The sequence below is a fragment of the Canis aureus genome, chromosome 1 (assembly GCF_053574225.1).
Source record: "Canis aureus isolate CA01 chromosome 1, VMU_Caureus_v.1.0, whole genome shotgun sequence".
NCBI classification, from domain to species: Eukaryota; Metazoa; Chordata; class Mammalia; order Carnivora; family Canidae; genus Canis; species Canis aureus.
The window spans coordinates 35,049,918-35,073,659 of NC_135611.1; the positions used below are offsets into that span (position 1 = coordinate 35,049,918).

Genomic DNA, 23,742 nt, shown 5'->3' on the forward strand with positions numbered 1-23,742 from the left:
TCGCTGGGCCGGTGCCCGCACTGCCCCGGGCGCGGCGGCGGGGGCGCGGCGGGGCCGCCGCGAGGGAGTCGCCTTTCCCCCCGGGTTGCGCGCAGGTCACCGCGGGGGGGCCTCCCCCTCCCCTCCCCTCCCCTCCCCCGCATCCCCCTCCCCCTCCCTTCTCCGGCCCCCGCCCCCGCCCCCGCCCCGGCCCGGCCCGCGGGGAAAGACGCTATTCCCGGGGGCCTAGAGGAAGCACTTGCCTTGCGCACGTCCCTTGGCTTAATTTTTAACGTAATTTCCCCCAAAGGTGACTCTTTTTTTTTTTTTTTCCCCTCCCACTAGGGTTATTTTTAAATAATCAAACGCGGATATGATTTTACTGTTGTGGCTGAGGTATGTTTTCTCCTCCTTTTTCTCTTAATGGTGGATTCCTTAAATAACTGTCAGAAAAGACAAAAGAGAACATTTCTACACCGCATAGCTCCAGTGAGGCCAAAGGAGGCAAGAAGGCTGTTTAGTCGTTTCTAAAAGCACAGTCTATATGTGTTCATTATTAAAACACCCACTGCGCAACATACAAAGTCCTTTCACTTATCAGGTCCTTCATTAGTTCTGTTTCAAATGTCTAATATATTAAAAATAAAAAAATTAAAAAAAAAAAACCTCAGTCTCTTCCAAAGCTTTCAACCTTGTACTTCTCCACTTTAATAGCACACAAAACTTAGGGCCAGAATGTTTTAAAATGGAAATTATCCATTCGGTAAAAATAATGGTGATTTTTAACGTTTCTTTTATCCTACATTCCCAGGCTTCCATTTAGTTTGAAACCATGAACCAAATTATAAGCATGTGTAATTGTAGAGAAGCAGTGGCTTAAGGTTAATAAAGTTTAAAAGGAAGACAATAAGGCATCTTCTTACAATGTTAACAAATGTTACATTGTGCCAACATCTTGAATATTTAAGGAAAGCCACGTTTCACATCAGGGCATGGAATGAAAATACTTAGGGCTTTACCAAGTATAAACGGTGAGGTTGGGTGACAATGATTGTGTCCATGTAGATTCATCAGTTGTAATAATTGTACCACTCTGGTGCAAGATTTTTATAGTGGGAGGACTGTGTGGTTGGTGGGGGGAGGGGCACAATGCAGGGAGATCTGGGAAATCTGTTCCACTCAATGTTGCTGTGAACCTAAAACAGCTCTAAAAAATAAACTCTATTTTTAAAAAAATATATTTAGGCTAAGTGTCATGATATTTAAAATGTACACTGCATTGTAACCTATGGAGTCACAAGTAAATAAATCTTAAGAATTACAAAGAAATCATCTTTATGCTCTCATGAAGTTCATCATCCAACTTGATAAAGAAGTTTACATTTTTAAAAGTTGACTGAATTTTTAAAATATTTAAATGTACATGAAAGACTTTATAATTTAATGAATGTTGGTTGTTCTACCCAGTCATGTACTACCTAGGGGCAATATTAAAGGTTACCTTGGGGGCACCTGGGTGGCGCAGTGATTGAATATCTGCCTTGGGCTCAGGTAGTGATCCCCAGATTCGTGGGATCCAGTCCCACACTGGGCTTCCCACAGGGAGCCTGCTTCTCTCTAGACCAAAGTCACTGCCTCTCTGTCTCTCATGAATAAATAAATAAAATCTTCAAAAAAAAAAAAAAAAACAGTAAAGGTTACCTTGGCTTCCACTTAAAGTGATCCAAAACCCCTGAGTACTTCTTAGGTTGTCCTATTTTCCAAACATCTGATTAACACAAATACTTTACATATAATATGTTAAGCTTGCTTAGCTTATTTGAGTTTACCATTTATTTCATATATTCCTATCCCCATTTTATCAAAAAGTAGGCTCAAAGACCATAGGACTAGTTAAAAGTATGGAACTCAGATGGGCTCTTTTCAATCTTGTTGGAAAGGAATCACAAATCCTTCCCATTCCCATACTCCGAACTCCAAACTAAAACCACCCCTTCAGTCCTTCAGGGGAGGCTCTAGGCTAACTTGGTAGCCAGTGCCTCTTGCTTATGAATGTTGGGGAGGGGGAGCAAAGAAATAAACACCCCCAACTGCTTTATTTCCCCAGTTTGAATACAGTAACTTTTAAGCAACTTCCCTGAACTTCCCAAACTATCAAAAGATTCTTGATGTAAAAGTAATTTCAATATGTCCAGTCCTAGAACATAGCACAGTGGTCATCTCACACCAGCATTTTTCACTTGCCTTTTATCATCCCCCTCATTCAATCATCTTTTTATCCATTAAATCTCTGCAGTGATGCTCATGGTTTCAATTAGAACATACTTTTACTTATTCCTTCAAATCACCTGTCCATAGTATATAATTAACACTCCACAAGCTGCAAGTAACCGCCCAAATACTGTCTAAGCTCACTGAAGATTTTATTCGAAGTTCATGCTCTCTAGTTCATGCTTAACTGCTGATGATGGCACTTGGAAAGAACAAAGGAGGGATGACTAAAAATTATCCTGTTTTATAATCCTAATTACAGACCAAATGAAATCAGTATTATCACAAATTTATTAGAGACCGAGGATAAAGAAAAGGCCTGAATGTTAGCATTAAATAAATCAACTTGTGAAAAAATACATAATTGATAATATAAACCATAATCATAATTATGGTGAATTCTTAGGTCCTGGTGCTATTTTCAAAGGTTTCTCTTTTAGATCATGAAACTGTGAGGACAAAAGGATGTTTTATAAGGATAATGCATTTTTACACTTTGTCTATAGAAACAAAATGCTCTAATTTTGTGCTTTAAAGTACATTCTAGGGATGCCTGGGTGGCTCAGTGGTTGAGCGTCTGCTTTGGCTCAGGTTGTGATCCTGGGGTCCTGGGATCAAGTTCCACATCGAGCTCCTCACAGGGAGGCTGCTTCTCCCTCTGCCTGTGTCTCTGCCTCTCTCTGTGTATCTCTCACAAATAAATAAATATAAATAAATAAATAAATAAATAAATAAATACATTCCAAGACTGCACAGTTCCAACCTCACAAAATATATTATCATTTCATTCACTATGAAGAATTAAGACTTGAACTTTTACTTTTTTTTTTTAGATTTTATTTATTTATTTATTTATTTATTTATTTATTTATTCATGAGAGACAGAGAGAGAGGCAGAGAGACACAGGCAGAGGGAGAAGCAGGCTCCCTGCAGGGAACCTGATCTGGGACTCCATCCCTGGACTCCAGGATCACTCCCCGGGCCAAAGGGAGGTGCTCAACCACTGAGCCACCGACCTGGGACACCAGGTTGGTGTCCCAAGACTTGAACTTTTCCAAATTCATTCTTTTAAAACTCATTATTAAATTCAGGATTGGTCTCATTTCGATGTAGTTACAATAGAAGAGTAACTGTGACCTGCTGCAGTACTATTTTGGTCACCATGTTTCTGAGATCCCACTTCTCTACCATAAGAGCCTCCACATTGCCTTACACTCTGAATGGACTTCGACACAACTTGACTGGGAGAGGGTGACTCATCACACAAACTGGCACCTCTAAAAGTATTCAGGGCATATGAGGTTTTTATTCTTCTCTCATAATATCCAATATTGAGGGTTATTCTTCTCAAATAAGCCTTCACCAATCATTTGATGTTTTTTTCCAGAAAACTAGCTCCCAAGAAATGCAATGACAAAATCATTAGGATGTTATTCTTTCTCAGCTCCATGTCCTTCTTACATTACTCATTGTAGGACTGCATTGTTCCTCTAGAGCTAGTACTTGCCCAAGTCAGAGTCCAGGTCAAAATTAAATATGTGAAGCAAAGTCAAAAGAAAAGTACAGCTCCTTGACTGAACAGGAAGGAGAAGGTACAGACATGAGGAGAGAACTACGTTACACACACACATACAGGAATGAATAAACCTTTTGTAAAAAAACTATCTAACTACATGCTCCACAATCTTTGGCTCCAATAAGATCTTTTTCTACTTCAGTATTTCCAAGCCCTATAATTTTATTTTTCTTACAATATGTCTCCAAAGCTACAACCTCCTATTTATTAAGTGATCCTCAGTGCAAAATATTAGTGCCTTGATTCCCTCAAGGCTGGACAACTTCACAAAAGACAGACCTGTCACTAAAAACAATATTAGGACCTACAGGTGGTACAAGGACTGTCCCTTTCCTCTTCTAGACCATAACAAGATGGGACATCATCACCTCATACTTTTCAGGCTCTAGATAAAAGTCAGTATGTTCTTCAAATGGAAATATGTTATGTAGTACTTAAGTGTTTCAGAGCATACCTCCTTTTCCAGCCTCCATCTATATTTAATATTTCAGAATAGGCCCTCAATAAAGTCTAAATAATAGTGTGTTCAGATGGCCTGTAATCAAGTGTCATTGAAATATTAGTGTTCCCACATGCGTTCAAGTGTAATTAAAATTTAATGAACTGCATAAGTTGCTATGTTACACTACAGTATTTTTGTATTCTCTCCTAGTCCTTCACAGAGTCCTGTGTACTTCTCTAGAGACTAACAGTGTGACCAGAGCTAAATCTAAAATGAGTTACTTTCCACGGTGGTTAAAAGGAGAGTTCCAAAATCAAAGTGCCCACTCAGGAAATGGTAACTTTTGTTTTAGTAACATACATAGAGTCTTGTTACTCTTGTCTAATATATTGTCTAGTACATCACTTCTGTGTATAGGTCCTCTTGTTCCGTGAAATACGTGCTCATCATCTTCTTTACTATTTATTATGTGGATTAAGAAGTAATCCATGTAGCCAAATTAAAAAAGCATTTTCTCACAGACACTAAAGACAGTCCAGATCTAAAGTAAGAAAATTTTCTAAATTGTTATTAAGATGCAACAAAATTCATTGCATACTCCCAGGTACTACAAAGGTGATGGTCTTACGAGTCATACACTTGCATAGAAGTACTTCCCAACATTCTATATCTCCACTTTTTATTAATAGAAGATATAAATCAAAGAAAAGATTGATTTAGTTCATAGAAAATTACAACCATTTGAGCAGAACTTAGTGTCACTATGGCATGTCATTTATAGGAAAAAGAGTAGGAAGTAGAAAAGACATGAATAATCAGCACAGGAAAATGCCCACTGGTGATATAATTACTTTACCTTTGTGATTAAAGTCATTATCCTAAAGATTGTTGAGCTTCTAGGACAAAGAAAGTAATAATGATATGCTAATTCAAAATCAGTATGTCCCATGCAAAAATGCACATGAAACAGAATTTTCTGCATAAAAATTCCTACATATCTTTTATCTGTTTCATTTCATTTAACTGTGTTTGCAAAGTTATGAAACTGCCAAAATCAGGGGCAAATTCTCAATGTGTTGCAGTATGTACGTCCACCATTACTTATCATATTAAATACAAACTCTGTAAGCTGGAATACAAGTCCTTAGACAATGTATCTCAAGTATTCTAACTTTATCACCAATATTCACTAAATATGCATTTTGTGCTACCCTCAAATCACATGTTTCTGTGATAATACTCGACACTTTCCCACCATGATGCCTATCAAAGTCAAGGCCTATCTAAAGCATCCCCTTTCTCATGAAATGTTCCCAGAACTCCTCAGCCAGAGATGATTTTCCACCTTAATACTTCACCTCTCTGGTGGTACTTCACCTGCTTCTTCTAATTATAGCTTCCTTTGAATAGTTCTTTTGCTCAGTACCGTACATTACAAAAGTTTTGATGATGAGAATAGTGAAACACTCCTCTATCTTTTATATTCTATTGCTACCTCTATTGTATTTTATACTCCCATACATGTCACACCAGAATTTCAATAACTTTATTTGTAAAAATGGATTTGTGTTACATTATTACACATTCCAACTCTATTCCCGCTGTAAAGGTCTCAGCACGTTTAGGCCTTTCCTGTAGAAGGTCTCTACCCAGTTGATAAGAGGCTATATTCTAAAGAGTAAAGCAATAAGCAATTTACTTTTGAGGATTCAAACCAAACAATAGCCTAGAGTACATTTCAGACATGAACAGATTGATCCCTAAAGAAATTAATAGAATAAAAATGAAAGAGCCGGGGATCCCTGGGTGGCGCAGCGGTTTAGCGCCTGCCTTTGGCCCAGGGCAGGATCCTGGAGACCCGGGATCGAATCCCACGTCGGGCTCCCGGTGCATGGAGCCTGCTTCTCCCTCTGCCTATGTCTCTGCCTCTCTCTCTCTCTCTCTCTGTGACTATCATAAATAAATAAAAATTTTTTAAAAAGTTTAAAAATGAAAGAGCCATAATAAGAGGTCTACTTGAGGGAACTAGGAATATTCAGCCTGGAGGAAGGAATACTTAAGATGAACATGATCACTATCTTTAAATAGTTGTAGGAATGTCATGCAAGTGAATGAGGAAACGTGGAAAGCTACAGGGGGCCAAACTGCTGATAAACTGCAGTGTTCCAGGAGTGGAATCTGCCTCCCAAAGCAAAGAAGTAGAGACTAATGCAGGTAATCGTTGGTGATTTGTCCTGAGTGCTTTCTCCTTGCTCAGTTGGGGATTAAATGATGGCTCCAATGGCTTTATCTAATCCTGACATTCTCTGAGAAGACTTACATCGCAAAATGTCCTGTCATCATTTGACAAATCAATACGTCAGTCCTACACCCATGCAAATTAATCACCATAACTGAAATCAGATACTTTAAGAGATGCCCTAAATCAGGTGTAACTTGCAGAACTACAAATTGTATCAAAGGGACAGGGGCAGCCCGGGTGGCTCAATGGTTTAGTGCTGCCTTTGGCCCAGGGTATGCTCCTGGAGACCTGGGATCGAGAGTCCCCCGTCGGGCTCCCTGCCTGGAGCCTGCTTCTCCCTCTGCCTGTGTCTCTGCCTCTCTCTCTGTCTCCTCTCCATGTTTCTCATGAATAAATAAATATTTTAAAAAAGGGGGGGGGTAGGAAGAAGTAAAACTTCTCACTAGATGCTGAACTGATACGGAAGATGCTGCCCACTAGAACCTAAGATCTGACCCACCTGGATAAAAGCTCGGGGAAAGTTTACACTGAATAAGTAAGTAAGGCATTTGCATACTCCAGAGACCCTCAGAGTCCCATTTCTATCCTGCTCTCCTTCTCCCTGCCTCATATTCTTAGTAATACTTAACATGTCTATGTCAAACATGAAAACAGCAGTTTGATTTACACAATTGTGCAGCATAGTGTCAAAATTTCTTATGAAATTCAACCCAAAACCTGTTGGTGTCAAGGAGATCACAGATGTTAGAGATACTGTTAGACATGGTCTGCTTTTACAGCTATGAGGAAGATTAATATAATCACAGCAGGCTTCAAAGCTAGGGCCATTTTGTTATTATTTTCAAAGTGTCTTCTCTTTGCTTCTCTTTGTTCCCATCCTACATAACCCATAAGAATATAGGAAAAGAAAGACAAATTATCAGGACAATTTCCTCACAATATTAATTCCTGGGTTTAGCTAAAATGTGAAAGTTTTCCAGATCAGCTATTGATACCCATCATAACTACTTTCAGATATCATTAGATTTAATATTAGTAAACTCACCAAAAATGGCCAAAATCAACTGATGACTGAACAGATTTGGAGTCTGTCCATTAAAAAAGTCTAATCTCTACACTCAGCATCCAATTATTTGTTATATTCTATACTGTCAGGTGATTTATTTTAAAAGGTCATTTTGAATATTCTGAGCCACTTGGCCCATTTTTAAAAGCTACACTTGATTAAATTTGGGCACCAAGTTCACCATAGACATTACTGAGGCCATCGGGACAAGTAAACAGATTACAAATTCAAAAACAAATTGTCTTTGGATTCCTTTTCTTTTGCTTGAATATGGGTATAACTATCTCAAAATTTTGTTACACATGTGCATTAGTGACTTACGCAAAATTTAAATGCACCAGGGGATATTACAACAAGCTGTGGAGCTGCTAACCATTATCTTTCTGAAAACAATTACATATGCCTATAATAAATTGCATCAATAGCAGTCAATTATCTCAAGAACACTTTACTAACCCTTGTCACAAATGTATTGCTGTGTATCATATTTTTTTTCAACAACTGAATTATTCTCAAAACTTAGTGTTGCTTCACATCCTAAAAATAGCCACTCCAATTCTCTTGTGTTACCCTGCTCTGCTCCCAGGAGGTAGGGCAGTGCTATAAACAATGCTTCATTTTTACAGATGAAGAAGAAGTGAAATATAACAGTACAGCCACTTTGCTTGAATCATTTTGAAAATCAATAATGAGGCAAGCAATGAACTAGTGGGATAAGGGTTTACTATCAGCCATTCGTGTCTTCTATGGCCCCAGTGTAGGCTCTAATGAGCACATCCTGACACTAAAGCCCCCAAAATATTAAAAATCCTCATTTTACCCAAAAAGTTTGTATTTCTCTAAACAGAAACTTTGACACATAGCAAATCAATTGAGTAAAAAGAAAATAAATTGAATGTTTATGAACCTGGATTTTTCCTTTGCTTAGACAAACAGGGGTTATTTAAAATGTAGGCATCAGGAGAAGAAAGAAAAATAAAGTTTGATAATTATTTCATGGATAATTAGAGGCTGAACTTCCCATGACTTGTCCATAAAGTGTTGGGGCTGGCCATCAGGATTGTCCCACAGGCCCCTGCTGGATTGCCAAGACAGATTTCATCACTTCACCTGAGAGGAAAAGATTCACCCCCAGCCTTCCCTCCTGTATTTTTCTTTGCTTCCAAGGGCCAGGATCCATAATGGAGTAAAGAAATACATTCTCTCTTTATGCTAAATCTATCCAAGCAGGCCTACCAAGAAACAACTTTTCCTTAACCCCTACACCTATATACAGTAACTACCTGCATATAGCGATCCTTTCAGAGCACTCTAAACAAAATATGGCCAAAGAAAACTATCCTATATGGAAGAATCCTTGTCCACTATAAACTTCCTGGTCCAACTGTAGGAAAAAACAACCTCAAAATGGCTCTACCTGGACAGTTGCTGTAAATTCAAATGGGAAGCATAGAGCCCAGGGAGACCCTGACTACGGCTGTAAGAAGTGTGATTGGTGGGTGCAGAGGGGAGACAGCTGTTTCCCAGGGAACATCTTATGAAGGTGAAGAAACACTTAGGAAGCAAAGACTAGCCAGGATTCCATCCATCATTTGATTCTGATGATCCCTCCTGCCATCTTACAATGAGTCCAAAGTCTTTTCTTACCATTTCAAGTATGAGTTTCTTGAGAATTATGACTTTCAATATTCACCAAATACCTACTGCCTTCCTACTGTCTATCTACCATGGACTGTTTACCACATTTTGGGGAAAGTATAAACAAATCACCCTAATCCACTAGAAATTTGATCACGAAAAATTATACGAAAATGAAAAATTCATTTTAAAAAGATGAAAAATATACATGCCAAATGTAAGTCGTGGTAATCTCTTCACTTTTAACAAACTATGAATACATTGTACAATAAAATGTGTCATTTAAAAACCATTCTCTTTCTTCCTTATGAAAAAATAGCCAGAACTTGATTCTATAGGTTAGGAAAGGCCATCATGCTGAACCACAAAGAGGAATTTTAAAAAGGTACTATAATATTTAATCATGCAAAAATAGTACTATGCTACTATGAAAAATATAGATACAGATATGGGTATAATAAATGGGATTTTTTCATTAGTGATTTAGTAAATCCTGCAACACTTCACTAACTATTATTTGGTTTGAGAGACACAAGATGAAAGTAGAGATTTTTAAAAAAACACTGGAAAGTAGTACATAACTAAATTTGCCTAAAAAAGTTTCTAAAGTAGTCCAGTAGAATACAAACACCATGAGGACAGGGAATTTTTTTTTAACTATTTAATCCCCAATGTCTAGAACAGAACCTTTCCCAGAGCAGGTAGGTGCTTAATAAATCTCTGTTGAGTTAATAAATGTCTGCTTAAAAGCCAGCAGTCCCAGGAACACTCCAGTTGTGCCTCCTAAGCAAGTCCAAGGCCCCATGAGTAAACACTGGTTCTCCAGCTCTTGCAATTTACATAGAAGTTCAAGTTGGGTAATTCAGGCCCCGAAGGCTATTTTTAGACCAAAAAACTCCAGAAGGATGATCCATAAAGAACCAGGGAATTTCGTTCACTTCACTAGTGTAGCACAGGCTGAGCTAAATGAGAAATATCCCCAAACTAACTGATATTTCCACTTGCCAAGTTGAAAAACATGGGCTCTCTGACATCATTTCTTAAGCCATTTCAATCAGGAGCTTAATAGACCATTTGAAAATGTGTAAGTGATATTTTACTGTCACAACACTGAGTTCTCTTGTGTTTTTTTTTCTTTTGGTCTAATCCCTTCTTAATAATAATCATAGTGATTAGGTATTTAATGTTTATTATGAACTCAGTGAGATAGGTACACATATTCTCATAAAAATTTCACAACGACCCTTAAACAGATATTATCATCCTCATTTTGTAACCTCCAGGAGGTTAAGTGACCTTCCGAAATTCCCTGGAGCTTGTGATAGAGCTGGAATTTACCCTGTTCTTTCTTTCTTTTCTTTTCTTTTCTTTTTTTTTTTTTTTAAGATTTTTATTTATTTATTTGACTCAGAGAGAGAGAGAGCACAGGCAGGCAGAGCAGCAGAGGGAGAGAAAAACAGGCTCCCCACTGAGCAGGGAGCCTGATGTGGAACTCTATCCCAGGACCCTGGAATCATGACCTAAGCCGAAGGCAGACACTTAACCCAGTGAGCCACCCAGGTGCCCCTTGTCTGACTTTAAATCCAGGCTCTTTGCTCCTAGGTGACCTCCTTCACACAGTGTGTATCCCACTAGTGGATATGCCTATACTACTACTGTGCTAAAGTGAGCGAAATGGCTAGCAATTTAATTTTTTAGATTTCTGTAGTAATTTTGATGTTTAACAGTTGCTTATGCTTATGAAATGTTAAAAAGACCAAATGTTTTTGGAGCCAAATAGCCCTGAGTTCAAATCCTGCTTCACTACTGTTGGAGTGTCCCTGTAAAAAGTCTGTTAACCTTTCTGAGTCTCGATCTTCTGAAGTGTAAACATGAAGGTAATACCAAATCTTCTGACAGCTATCACTGGAGAGTGCCTGGTATGCAGCCTGGCACAGAGTAAGTGCTCTTTCAGCCTACATACCCTTCCTTCTAACGGATTTGCAAATTGGCACTGTGCTGATTTTATAAAAGTGTTTAGTTCATCCTTGTAATACCATAATTACAGAATATAATGACACTGCATTCTCTATAACTACAAAGTAGAATTTATAAACTGATAGAATATGTGTTGGAAGAGGCTTTAGAAGCCCATCTGTTCCAATCCTTTCATTTCCAAATGAAGTCCAGAGAGTTTAAACGACTTGCTTCCAAGTTTTTACAGAAAGCTAATTGCAAAGACACTACTAGACCTTACGTCCCTCCACCTCCACTTTCACTATACCCCCAGTTTTGCCTCACATTACACAGGCATGGCAACACATGTAATTTTCAGACAATTAAGCAGTATAAAATAACCTCAGTTTAATTGCATCCAATTAACAAGCCAAATTAGTGTTTCATATGTACACTATTAAACTAGTTGTCTGGCTTCCAAAAGAAATAAAACACTGTTTCAAATGAATCTAGTATTTTAGTGAACAAAGCTACTTACAATTTAAATTACCTTTCCTATAATCTTCTTTATATGGAATTAGACCCAATCTCCATTTTAAAAGAAATTCTTTCCGCAACTATCAGGATGAGAATTCATGCTTATATTTTAAGTATCAAAATTTTCTTTCTCACTGAATACATACGATTTTCTTTTTTTTTTTTTAAGATTTTATTTATTTATTCATGAGAGATGCAGAGAGAGAAAGGCAGAGACACAGGTAGCGGGAGAAGCAGGCTCCATGGAGGGAGTCCGACGTGGGACTCCATCCATGGGGCTCCAGGAACACACCCTGGGCCGAAGGCAGGCATTAAACCGCTGAGCCACCCAGGGATCCCTGAATACATACGATTTTCTAAGATTAGTATATATGGGTGTCCATGCACACATATGCACACCTACAGACCCCTAAGCAAATATAAATGAGGGTGAGTCTGTATTTTCCCACTGCCTAGTTTCAAAAGTCCCACCTTTTCCTTGGCCTTCTGAAATCAAGTGAATCTGCCACAATGCAAATAAGAGCTTCCCTGATCTCCTGCTTTCTTTTTCCGAGAAAATGAAACCACCAAATAAATCTGTCAAAGAAGCACCGCCTTTCAAAGACACCGCACTACACTATCTGTCCAATATTGTCATGATTTAGGTATAATCAGCTATCATTTAGAAAGCAGTATTCTAATGAACCACAAAATGAATCATCTATCCATTCCTTAAATATTTACACCTTAAAATAATTTTAAGTATAATCATTTCCATAAGTTAGTGTTTGGTAGCAAACCTCTACTATTAATATTTATGAATAATGTTCAGGGTTAAAAGTTTTATAGTAGGTTAAAATAATAATGTAGTACTATGTTCTTAAGATGTAGCACAAAGTGACTATCATACATATTTGGTCATGCTTATCAAATTATTTTAACCACTTGGTTATGTATTATTTAAATGTTTATGAATAAGATAAAAAATTCATATAGTCATTCAGTAATATCAACCTTCATTACTTCTTTTTGGGGCATGATACCAATTTAATGGCCTCCTTGCCACCAAGATATCCAGCCCATAAACTTTTCTCTCTGAACACACACACATTCTAGCATCACTCCTCTGCTCAAAAACCTTCAGTGAAATCCAGCTTTCTCAGGAGGGCTTCACATCCCACCTGGTCCAGAGCCAATGCTCACCATACTCCTCCTCCGCCTTGGCACAACTATGCCCCACCATCCCAGATCAAATTCACTGTGCCCCTCCCTTCTCTCTCAGGAGGATTTCTTGAAATTCACTTCAACCTTCAAGGCCCCGCACTCAAAACTTACTTATTCCCATAGGGACCTTCTACTCTTTCCAGTTGGGGAAAAAAAAAAAAAATGCCTCCATGTATCCTCTACTTCCACTTGTTTTAATACAGTTTATTTTAAAAGCCATATGTCTTCTCTAGATTATAAAAATTCTTAAACCAAGGTTCATTATCCTCTTATCTCTCAAGTACTCATCCTGATTCCCTGTCTGACTCCAGGGCATAAGCTTGAGACTTCTCCTATACATACTGACTCCTTCTGCCACATAAATTGAATTTTCTACATTCTGTAAATTTTAAAACAGGGAGCAAATTAATTAAATGACAAGAGTTCACGAAATGGAATATGAGTCCAAAATTACACAAAGAAATGTTATTTTCACTAACTTGTTTCTCTACTGTTTTGTGATACACTGACCCTGAATCATACAGAAAGAAAAAAATAAAATCCACATTTTCCCAAAGGTCCTGGTATTTGCAGTGACGTAGAGAAATTATCTGGGAACTGAATGTTTCACTAGCTCTTTAGAAACATATAGATTCAGCTCATGCAGGGCTCTAAAGATTAATTGGTTCTTCAAACAGCGACCTTGTAAAGACTTCGGAATTGGTAGTTATTCATTAATTGAATCAATGATGTTGACGAATTTAGTTAACTTGAACTTCTAATACGTATTTTTTCATTTAAATTATTTATTTTAAAGAGTGATCTGCAAATAACAATAGCTAACCTACAACTAAACTCCTCAAACTGAAAGTCAACACATAGAATCATAACAAACCTCCAGGGGTAAAGTATCATTGATCATTGTTCAAGTATCATTGATTGTAAACATGCTATAGATAGATAGGCCTCCTCCAACTTCTAGGCCCTGCCCCCCAAAATTCCCTCTCCAATGATCAACATCACCAAGAGTAGGGTCACCATATGCCCAGATTTTCCAAGGACAGTGCCCATTTATACCAGGTTAGATAATCATTCATAAACATTCAGAATGATCAATGTGATATCAACCACATTGTCTGGCTGCACCTTGCATTACCTCTGTTATTAGGTGCCCTCCAGCCCCACTGGCTCACTTTCAGCTCCCAAAAACACTGTACATTCCCCAATCTCAAGGCATTTGCATTATCCCCTCTTTGTACAATACTCTCTTTCTCCCCACCCACTTCTTTCCTCTTGACTATAACTTATTCTTCAGTCTCAGCTCAATTACTACCTCCTCAGACAGAGGTGATATATCCCTTATTGTACACTTCTTTATGTTTTTTCCATAGCACTCACAACTTAATGTGGCTCTACTGCTATTGGTTCACCTCATGGCCTATATCTGTCAACTCCACTAGATTAGAAGCTTTTTTTCTGGTCTGGATCATCATTATATTTTTGGTGTCTAGCAGAAGGCCTGACCCATAGTAAATACTTGTTGAATGAGTGGATGAATAAGTTGTATTGATAAACAATGACTGGGTCATTTGTCATAGTACTCTGGAGAAACAGCTAAGATTATATTTGAATGACAAGTCAAAAATGCTGCCTGGCCCTGAGTGCTTCCAGCCCTTACATCCAATCACCTCATGACCCAGAAGTGGTAGGTCAAACCCCACCTGCTCTCCGCCCAGAGCTGTCTTCAGGCATACAAACTTCATTTTCATCTCTTGTCTCCAAAGCACTTTCTTCAAATATGTTTACCTAGTTAGGCTCCAAATTTTAAGCTGAGAGGAAATCTAAAGTTATAGACACTTATAGAGTAGACCAAATGCCATAATTAATACCTCAAATGACAGATAATATATGTTAAGATTAGCACATATTTGGCTCAAAGAATGGTGACACAACTTATCAAGCAGTCCGGATTCTATTCTAAATTCAGTTGTGAAGACAGTATAGTCCTATATCTATCTTAACGCTAGTAGCCATGGTCCACAGAAGCCAAAGATTGCACAAATCAAGTAGGCTATGTTACCCTCTTGTATGTGAAGACTGGCTGTGTCACAATCATAGATAAAGTGCTCAAATATTTTTCCAAATTACTTAGAGCCATCTCACAGCTACAAATACTGATTTACAACTTCCTTTTTGTTAGCATTGCCATAAATAGCATATAGAAAGCAATGTTTTTTTTAAATTGTGATAAAATATCATGAACAAACAGAAAATTATTTCAGTTGTACAATTTCCCCCAATAAGCAACATCTTATTTTCATAAAGCTTTCCCATTTTCTCTCAATCTTCTGTGTTCATCCACAACTTCATGCATTGAGGAGCCTTACTGGAACATTCACTGAAGTTTTACTCAAGAATAATGAAGGCTCTGCCTATGCGGTTACAGCAAACCCATACACCCTGATAGTGTGAAGTTCCTTATAAAGCCTGAAGTCCACTGAGTTGAGATGGCAAACTTCCTCTGTTCTTTTATATAGTAACACCTTAAAAGCTGTAATACTTACATACCACATTTTAGCCAAAATATGGATTCATGATGAGTTCGTGCATAAATTCATTATATATGAAGCATAGCACTGGAATTGTCAGGTGGAAGTTTAAATTGTGAACCACTTCTCCACCTACAGGATTGTTGCATAGACCAATACAGAGTCCTACTGATGCTGACTAGGAACCAAAATTTGAAAGCAGTGTTCATTTTTAAACAGACTTAGGGGAGTAGCAACCTGTTTGATCCCAGACCATCCATCCAATTGATCTTAACCACTTTTCCCTTATTATAATAATTACTACATGAGGAATTAAATTATTCTATATCGTAATGGAATACGCCTTTCACTCATGCCAAATAACATTTTCTATCGGTCTTTAAAACTACTTTTGCTACCCTGAAGCTTTCAGATTAACTCCAGCTAATTACTGATAACTAAAGAAAATCTAATACCAACACAAATAGACTGTTAACTTGTTGTTGCTGCTGTTGAAATAAGCCCTGTTTTGAAAATCAAAATAGGCAAATTAAAAAAAAAAAGTCTTCACTTTAAATTGAATCAGCACAAAAAATTCAACTTGGTTTTCTGAATAATGACAAAGTGCCAAAAGCTCAAGCAGACACATGTACCATTATTCTACAAGGAACGCCTGCATACGTGTCGTCTCTGTTTTGTTTTCATAGTAACGAGAACGTTTGAAAACACATCTCATGTAAAAGTAGCCTAATCAATCAAAAGATTCTGCTGGCTAATCTTTCAATGTAGTCAAATAATATGATTTCATTCTGCAATAATACACATATTGTAAATCCACTTTCACATCCATGTTTAATAGAAATATAAAAATGTTTTATCTACTTCAAAGGTATTTTTCCAAAGACCTCCACAAGGATCCAACAGATTAAAAATCAGTTGAATTTTAAGTCTGTAATCATCATCAATATGCTACTACTCCCAAAATCGTCCCCAAATCAATGTAATCAGAAACACTCTTCCATAAACATAAGCAGTCTCTTAAAAAAGCCAATAAAATACAATCACTGTACAGAAATACAGATTCCAACAAATGAATTTTGTTTTATATCTGACCTATGTTCAAAGCAAGAAACTCAGACAATTTTCAAAAGATTCACCATTGCCATGTATCTTTTTTCTGTACATAAGAAAATACGCTGCATATTTCAAACCTAGCGGTCAAAAGGGATTATGACATTTGAAGCACACTATCATTAAGTGGATGTTGGTAAATCCCTTTCACCTCAAAATAAAAATGCACAGTTCTCATCTGGTAACATGATTTCTTAGTCTTACTAATGAAAGTGATAGCACACAGAAGGCATTTTTGTCTTAACAAATCATTTGGCCTATATCTCAAAAATCAAACCGAATCTGCTTCATTACACAATCTATTTGGTTAAAATCTTGTTTTGGCATCCTGATAAGGTGAAAAGCACAGGATTAGTGCAAACACTAATATATGTATCAAATACATAAATTAATACATATCAATGTGCATATATATGTATGCAAAGATTTAAAATAACGGTTTGCTCAAGGACAAATATCACCAAACATTACTATATCGCTGGAGGAAATGTTTCTAATAAAGTTAAATGGCCTTTTTCTAGGAGGACAGATCATTGCAAATTTAATTAAAATGGATCTTATTAATATTTCAAGTAATTTCTGGGCTTGATTATGCGCCACAAAAGAAACAACTGTACTAAAGAGAAAAATCAATAGCCCTTGACTAGAGCTCTGAGTATGCTAGAAAAACACAGTCCTCTTGTGAATTATCAAGGTCTAGCCTTTGGGGGTGGGAGAGAGTACCAATATTTATTTGGAGGTAAATGGAGTTATTTTTAAAATGGCAAAAAAAAAAAAAAAAAAAAAGGAAGGAGAACAATCGGTTCAAATTTTCCATTATAATGAAAGTACCGGAAACAAGCCTTTTTATGTTCATTTTAGGCCTAAGAAACTGTGCAGAGAATAAGGCTTTTGCAATGTCAGTTGCACACACTGCTTCCTGTGAGAATTCTAAGCCATTACAGGTGTCCTGAGGCCTCCAGCGAAACCTATTATCAGGTTATTCCTCCGGTCCCCTCGAAGCCACCCGCACTGCCCCCTACCCCACACATATTATTGCTCGGCTCCTCTAAGCGTCTGTTAAGGACCCTCTGTCTTCTCTGCACTCCCGAGGTTAAAGTACCCACTTTCCCCCGGCGAAGCCTGTAAAAGCTTTCCCATTAGGGAAGACTAGTTCCTGCAGTCCTTTTCGGTTAGATGCTTTCAAGTCAGAGATGAGAGGAGCCACTTGAAGAAAACCCTTCTTCCCCTCCTCCCTTTTCCCACTGGAAGCCACGTCCCTGAAGGACACCACCACCCGGGGGCACTTCCTGACCTTCTACTCCCTCACCCAATTTGGGCTTGGAGGGTTGGGGTCGCATTTTCCCGTGTCCTCTGCTGCACTGGATGTGTTATGTAAGAGGGACAGAACGCGAGAGGCACATGCGTATAAAGCGCACCGATCTGTGATAACAGCTGGGGTGGCAGAGCTAATCTGGAGTCTCCCCCACCCAACACGACAGACACCACACGTCCATCACCCCCCCCGCACACACACACACACACACACACAGAGCAATGTTTTCCTGTCTCGCCCCTACCACCACCCGACGCACGGAATGGGAAGGCGGGGGGAGGGGTGGAGGGAGGTGAGAGCAGCGGCGGCGGCGGCGGCGGCAGCACATCTGCTTTGATAGCAGCCGGCGGAGCCGCCGCGGCAGAGAGCCCCTCGTTAACCCCCTTCCTGTGGCCGCACCACGTCATGGAACATTCCCGGAACGGGCCAACGTTCCACCCACTTCAGGGAACAGACATAAAGGCGCAGACCCAGCTCCCCACAGTGCAGAGCGCAAACACACATGTCCCTTCCCGGTCCCCGGGCAGACGCACAGACCGACACGCATGCAAACCGCCCCCACCCGTCTCCGCGCGCCCCCGGCCGGCCCGACGCGCCGGGAGCCGCTGTGCGGCCGCTGCACCCGCGAGGCGAGGGCGCCTCCGCCTGAACCTTCCATCCAGACAGTCCCCTCCTCGCTCGCTTCCTTCCTTCTCTCCTTCTCTCCTCCTTGCTTCCTTCCTTCCCTCCTTCCTTCCTCGCTCGGGAGGAGAAAGGAGTCACTGAAATGCCAACCGCTAGCGCCTTCGCCGCGCTCGCTCGGCCGCAGGCCGGCGGCCCGGCCCCCGCGCCGCCCGCCCGCCGCCCGCCGCCCGCCCCCGGCCCGCGCCGCACGCCCGCCGCCCGCCGCCCGCCGCCCGCCGCCCGCGGCCCCCTCCCCCGCTACCTGACGACGGGCGGCCGGCGGCCGCGGCAGCCGCAGCGGTGGCCGGCGGTGCGCGCCGGTGCACGTCCCTCATTAGTACCCAGGCACATTCCTGCCGCCGGCGCTCCCGCGCGGCCCCCTCCCCCCAGGACATTACGCAAAGCAGCCTCCCCTCATCTGCATAGATCCTCGGCCAGGGTATTCCCCGCATTTCCCGGCGCGCCGGACCCCCCGGGCGAGGTCTCCCCCGTCCCCGCCCCCTCCGACCCTCACCCTCGGGCCGCCGCCAAGGGGCCGGGGGCGCGCGCCGCGACGGGCGACCGAGGCCGGCGGACGCGATCTCGGCATAAAGTGAAACAAGCTCCCGAGGCGAGGGGAGGCAGGAAAAACACGGCGCCCGCGCCCGGGCCACTTACCGCGCCGAGGAACCTAGATTCCCGCCGCTCCGCTCTCCCGAACGGCCGGTCCGCCCTCCTCGCACCCCGGGGCTGCACCCGGCACCCCAGAGTCCAGGCGTGCAGGAACAGTGCTAAGGAGCCGGGAGACCCTCCAAGTTGCTCCAGGCTCGGGGGAGCCTCCAGGTCCAAGACCCAACTTGGCAAAGACTTGTGCCACGGTCCCCGCAGATGTTCCGGCGGAGACCCTCCTCCGGCGGGGACGCAGCGCCCGGCGGCGCCCCGCTCCGCTCCTCTCCACCCTCTCACCGCCAGCCCGCCTCCCGCCGGCCGCCCGCCTCCGGTCCGCGAGCCCCTCGGGCGGCTGTCAGCTCCCGGCCGCCGCCGGGTGACCCGGGCGGGAGGAGGGCGCGACGCGGCGGCCCGAGCCCGAGCGGGCGAGGGGGATCCTCGCAGCCGCGGCGGCCGCTCACCTGGAAAGTCACCGCTGAGAAGGAGGAGGAGGAGGAGGAGGAGGAGGAGGAGGAGGAGGAGGAGGAGGAGGAGGAGGAGGAGGAGGAGGACGGAGAAGAGGAGGAGGGAGAGGAGGAGGAGGAGGAGGAGGAAACCCCCCTGGTGCCCTTGTTCTCGCTGGCGCGGCGGCCGCTCCTCGCCAAGGCTGAGCGTGTCTGGTGGGGGGTGTCTGGTAGCATTTCCTTAAGGACAGAGGGAGGGCGGGCGCGGAGGGAGGGAAGAGATCCCGACCGCCTGCCCGGGCTCCTCTTGCCTTTATTTATTTTTCTGACACTACGCGGGGACGGGCCCGGGGCACGGGCCGCGGGGCTCGCGAGGGAGCGCGAGGCCCGGGCCGCGAGCAGGCTGCGTGCGGGAGCCGCAGCGGCCGCCTCCCCTCCCGGGCCGTGGACGCACCGGGTTATTCCTGGCAGCGCCTCCCCGAACAGAAGTTACTAGGAGGAGTGCGCGGCGAGGGCGGGCGCGGGGGGAGGCGGAGGGAGGGAGGGGGGGAGGGAGGAAGAGGGAGAGACTCAGCCAGCGACGTCATCGGATCCCCCAGCGCGTCCCAGGGAGGGAGGCTGAACCAGAAAAACCAGTCTGGAGCCCGAGAGCGAGAGCGGGATGTGCGGCGCGCGGGGCGGCGGGGAGGGAGGGAGCGAGGCGGGGAGGGAGGCTACGGCGAGGGCAGGGCCGGGCCCCGCTGCGGCCGCTCGGGCCGGGGAGACCGCGGCCGCGCTCCGCTCGCTGCGAGCGGGGAACTCCCCCGAGAGCCGCTCTCTGCTTGTCGGGCAAAAAAAAAAAAAAAACACTTGGGCGTCTCTAGGAGCCTGAGAATTTCCTTTAGGGACGTGGAAACCGCCCCCCTCCCCAACTTCCTCATTTCCCCCTTAAAATCTAATCGTTCCCTGTCTTGATGACACACGGAATTAGAGAATAATTAGTATTGTCCTCGGGATTCTGGCCGTGTACCTCTGACCCCTTTCCTCTCCCTCCCCCAGCCTCCGCTCACGGTTCTGTTAGGGTCAAAAAAAAAAAAAAAAAAAAAATCAGACTCGCTGCCGGCGGCGTTTCTGGAGCTCTGCAAAGCTTTTTCCTAGCTCTTTCCGTGCCCCTGCGGAAGCGCGAACTTTTCACGCGCCTGAAATGCCCCAACTGCTCTCCCTGGGGTCACTCACCAGGGCGCCCGGGGCGCACCCAGCTCGCGGCGCGCGGCCGGCCCCCGCGGGGGATTCCAACCGGCCCGGGCAGCGGCCGGGTTCCTGGGGGGTCTGGCCGGCGCGCGGCCTCGCCTGGAGGACCCGCGAGCGGATCGCAGCCCGCGCGGGGCCCGGGGGCGGGGGAATCCCAGGCGAGTGGGGACCGGGGCCCTGGGCTTCCTCCCCGAGCCGGCGACACCCGGGGGACACCGGGGCTCCCTCCAGCCGCTCCCCTGCGTGCGTGCGGACTCGTGTGCACCCTCGGGGGAGGCTCCCCGGAGGCCGCGGCGGGTGGCTGCAGGGCCGGGCGGGCGCCGGCAGCGCGGCCTCCGGGGGGGTCTGCCTGCCGGGCGCGGACCGCGCGCCGCCCCTCCCGGGCTCCGGAGCCGCGGCGCAGAGCTGAGCGGAGCCCAGCGCCCCGGGCACTGGTGGCCCCGGTGGCCCCGGCGGCCTCCCCCTCCCCCTCCCCCTCCCCCTCCCCCGCGCATCCTGCCGCCCCCCCCCCCCCCCGGCCGCGCCGCCGCCCTGCCCCGGGCGGAGTAAACAAGAGACGCGCAAGATTTGACCTGGCGCGACCCGGATTTCTGGCCGGGGTTCCCCCTGAGCAGGTGACTCCGTGGGAGGGGTGGAAATTCGTCTCTGGAATTCCGGGCCAGAGACGCTCGCTGTGCCTCTGCTTTTAAGGCAGGTATTTCACCGACAACTGCGGAATGTTTTGCGTCTCAAGTTTCAGATTTCGCGGAAAGGCACCAAATGTCAGGCAGTATCAAGTATTCCCTTCCCTTTTCATTAAAAACGAACACGTTAGATGGGAGGACAGCCCCCTAAATGACTTCCACACTAGCACTGCCGGTTTCGGTTTTGGTTTGTTCTGTTTTTCATTTCGACCTATAATCAGTTTGTTTCTCAGGTCCCGGTGCACTGGTGACATTGCCGTGAAGGAAGACCCTGCAAAATAAAGCGGCGATATCTTTTTTTAGCGGTTTTTTTTTTTTTTCAAAGGAGAAAAAATCTGAATAATTTGGAATAAATTTCACTGTATCCTTTTAGATTGATCTCATTTAAATTCAGGGCCTACTTCCACTAAACCGGCTTCTTCCATTGTATAAGTTCTTGAATTTTCAGCCTTTCTCCACTTAACTTGAAGCACTTAATAAAAACTCTCCCATCATCGTTTTCTCTTAAATGTATGCCGTTGCATTTTTAAACATCCATTTGAAACGCAAAACATGATTTTCAGAATGTTTTTTTTCACTTCCAAACCCACCTGCTACATACTCCCAGAGCCCATTTTATTTAATTGCTTAATAGAGAAGATTAAGCAGTTTCTTTAAGAATCCAATTTCCCTTCAGCACACACAACAGCAGCTGCCCAAACTCCCAGAAACTAGGCAAAGGAATAGTAGGCAGAGTTTTGCTTCACTAGAATGAATGTTAGTTGAAATTGTGTCTCTTTAAAAGAGGAGATTAAGTGGCATAATGTGAATATTAAGGTATTTAGCTAATTGGGCAGGTAAAAAAAATTTTTTTAAAAAAAAGCAAATATACGTCAATTTTGATGACCTGATTTCACCACCAAAGAGGACCCCTAAAGGCAGTGTTTCATTGAACTTTATTACCCTGTTCCAAAATCATCAAACTCTAAAGGAGATAGTCTGAATTGAGTTGAAGCAGAATGTGTGAATATGTGTAAACTAGCTACCATCCCTTCAGCTTGGGAAAAATCACTATGTTGAAGTAAATGCATCCCTGTCTCCAGCTGCTAATGCAGCAACAGGTTTGTCCAGTTGCTTAAAAGCAAGTGCAATATAGTAACAGAAAAACAAAACAACTCTTTCCAGAGAACCTCCAGAGAAGAAATCAGCAATGGTAAACTGTGCACTCAGCCCTAGGAGGGTCTAAGGAAAGTGAGGTTGGGTGGGGCATAGCCCAGCCAGTTTGGACACCCATATGGAGCAGCAGCAGTCAGGTAAGAACTTTCTTTTCATAAGCTTTCTTACGGCTTCTCAATTTCAAAGGGAAAGAAAATCTGGTGATCTGGAATAAGAGGTATTAAGAAAGTAAAATAATTAATGTCCACATGGCTGTATGGCATTTTTTTCAGAGTCAGAAATCACCTTGGATTTTAAGCACTTTCATTTAAAAAATACTTATTACTAACCTGCCATGTGCTGAAGGTACTTAGGATGCATCAGTGAACAAATCAAAGATGCCCACTTTCCTGAAGCTTGTAGTCTAGTGGGGTAAGGGGGAGAGATGGAGGCGGAAGAGGAGACAAAATAAACAAGAGATATAGGGTATATAACTGTGGAAGGTAAAAAGAGTTATGGGGGAAAACATAAAATAAATTAAGGGATGTGGGTGGGGTAAGATGTGTTGCTGTATTAAATAGGGAGGATCAGGTTACACGTGCCACTTCTCAAAAGTGACATTTTTGCCAATAATTAAAGGGAATGGTTTAGTGGTAGATCTAGCTGGAGTAAAGAGGCTTAACACAGAGTGAACAGCTAAGATAAAGCTCTAAGACCAGAGCAAGCCCAGCATGTTTGTAGACCTCAAGGGAAACACTGTGACTGGAACAGAAGGTGACAGCCAGTGAACAGAACAGCCTCGTAAACCACTCAGAAAGGGCTTTTCTTACTCAGGAAAACGCTTGATAAAGGCAGGTTTATGGCCTTTTGCCAGCCAGTCCCATCAAATCTGAATCTTTGCGGGCCTAGAAACCTGCATTTTTAGCAGATAATGCAGTTTATACTTAAGCATTCTTAAACTCAAGACCTACTGCCACAGAGCATAAAGACCTATACATCCAGGCACGAGACTTGAGTACCAGGAGACATTGTACGTAGAGCTTCAGAACCAGGCATGTCCATGTTACTGATCAGTTGCAAGTTTAAATCCTCATCTCA

General features: G+C 43.1%; 1 protein-coding gene across 2 annotated transcripts in view; it reads right to left on the reverse strand.

Annotated features, from left to right (window-relative positions):
- The window catches only part of HIVEP2 (HIVEP zinc finger 2), a 192,226-nt gene extending 172,715 nt beyond the window's left edge, over window positions 1-19,511 (reverse strand). The window contains exon 1 of one of the 2 annotated variants that reach the window (XM_077895341.1): window positions 19,164-19,511. The gene's annotated coding sequence lies outside the window, so the exon portion shown is untranslated. Of the gene's footprint in view, window positions 1-18,768; window positions 18,885-19,163 lie in introns of those variants that run through there. The other variant, XM_077895351.1, reaches the window with a different exon arrangement.
- Window positions 19,512-23,742: the final 4,231 nt, after the last annotated feature.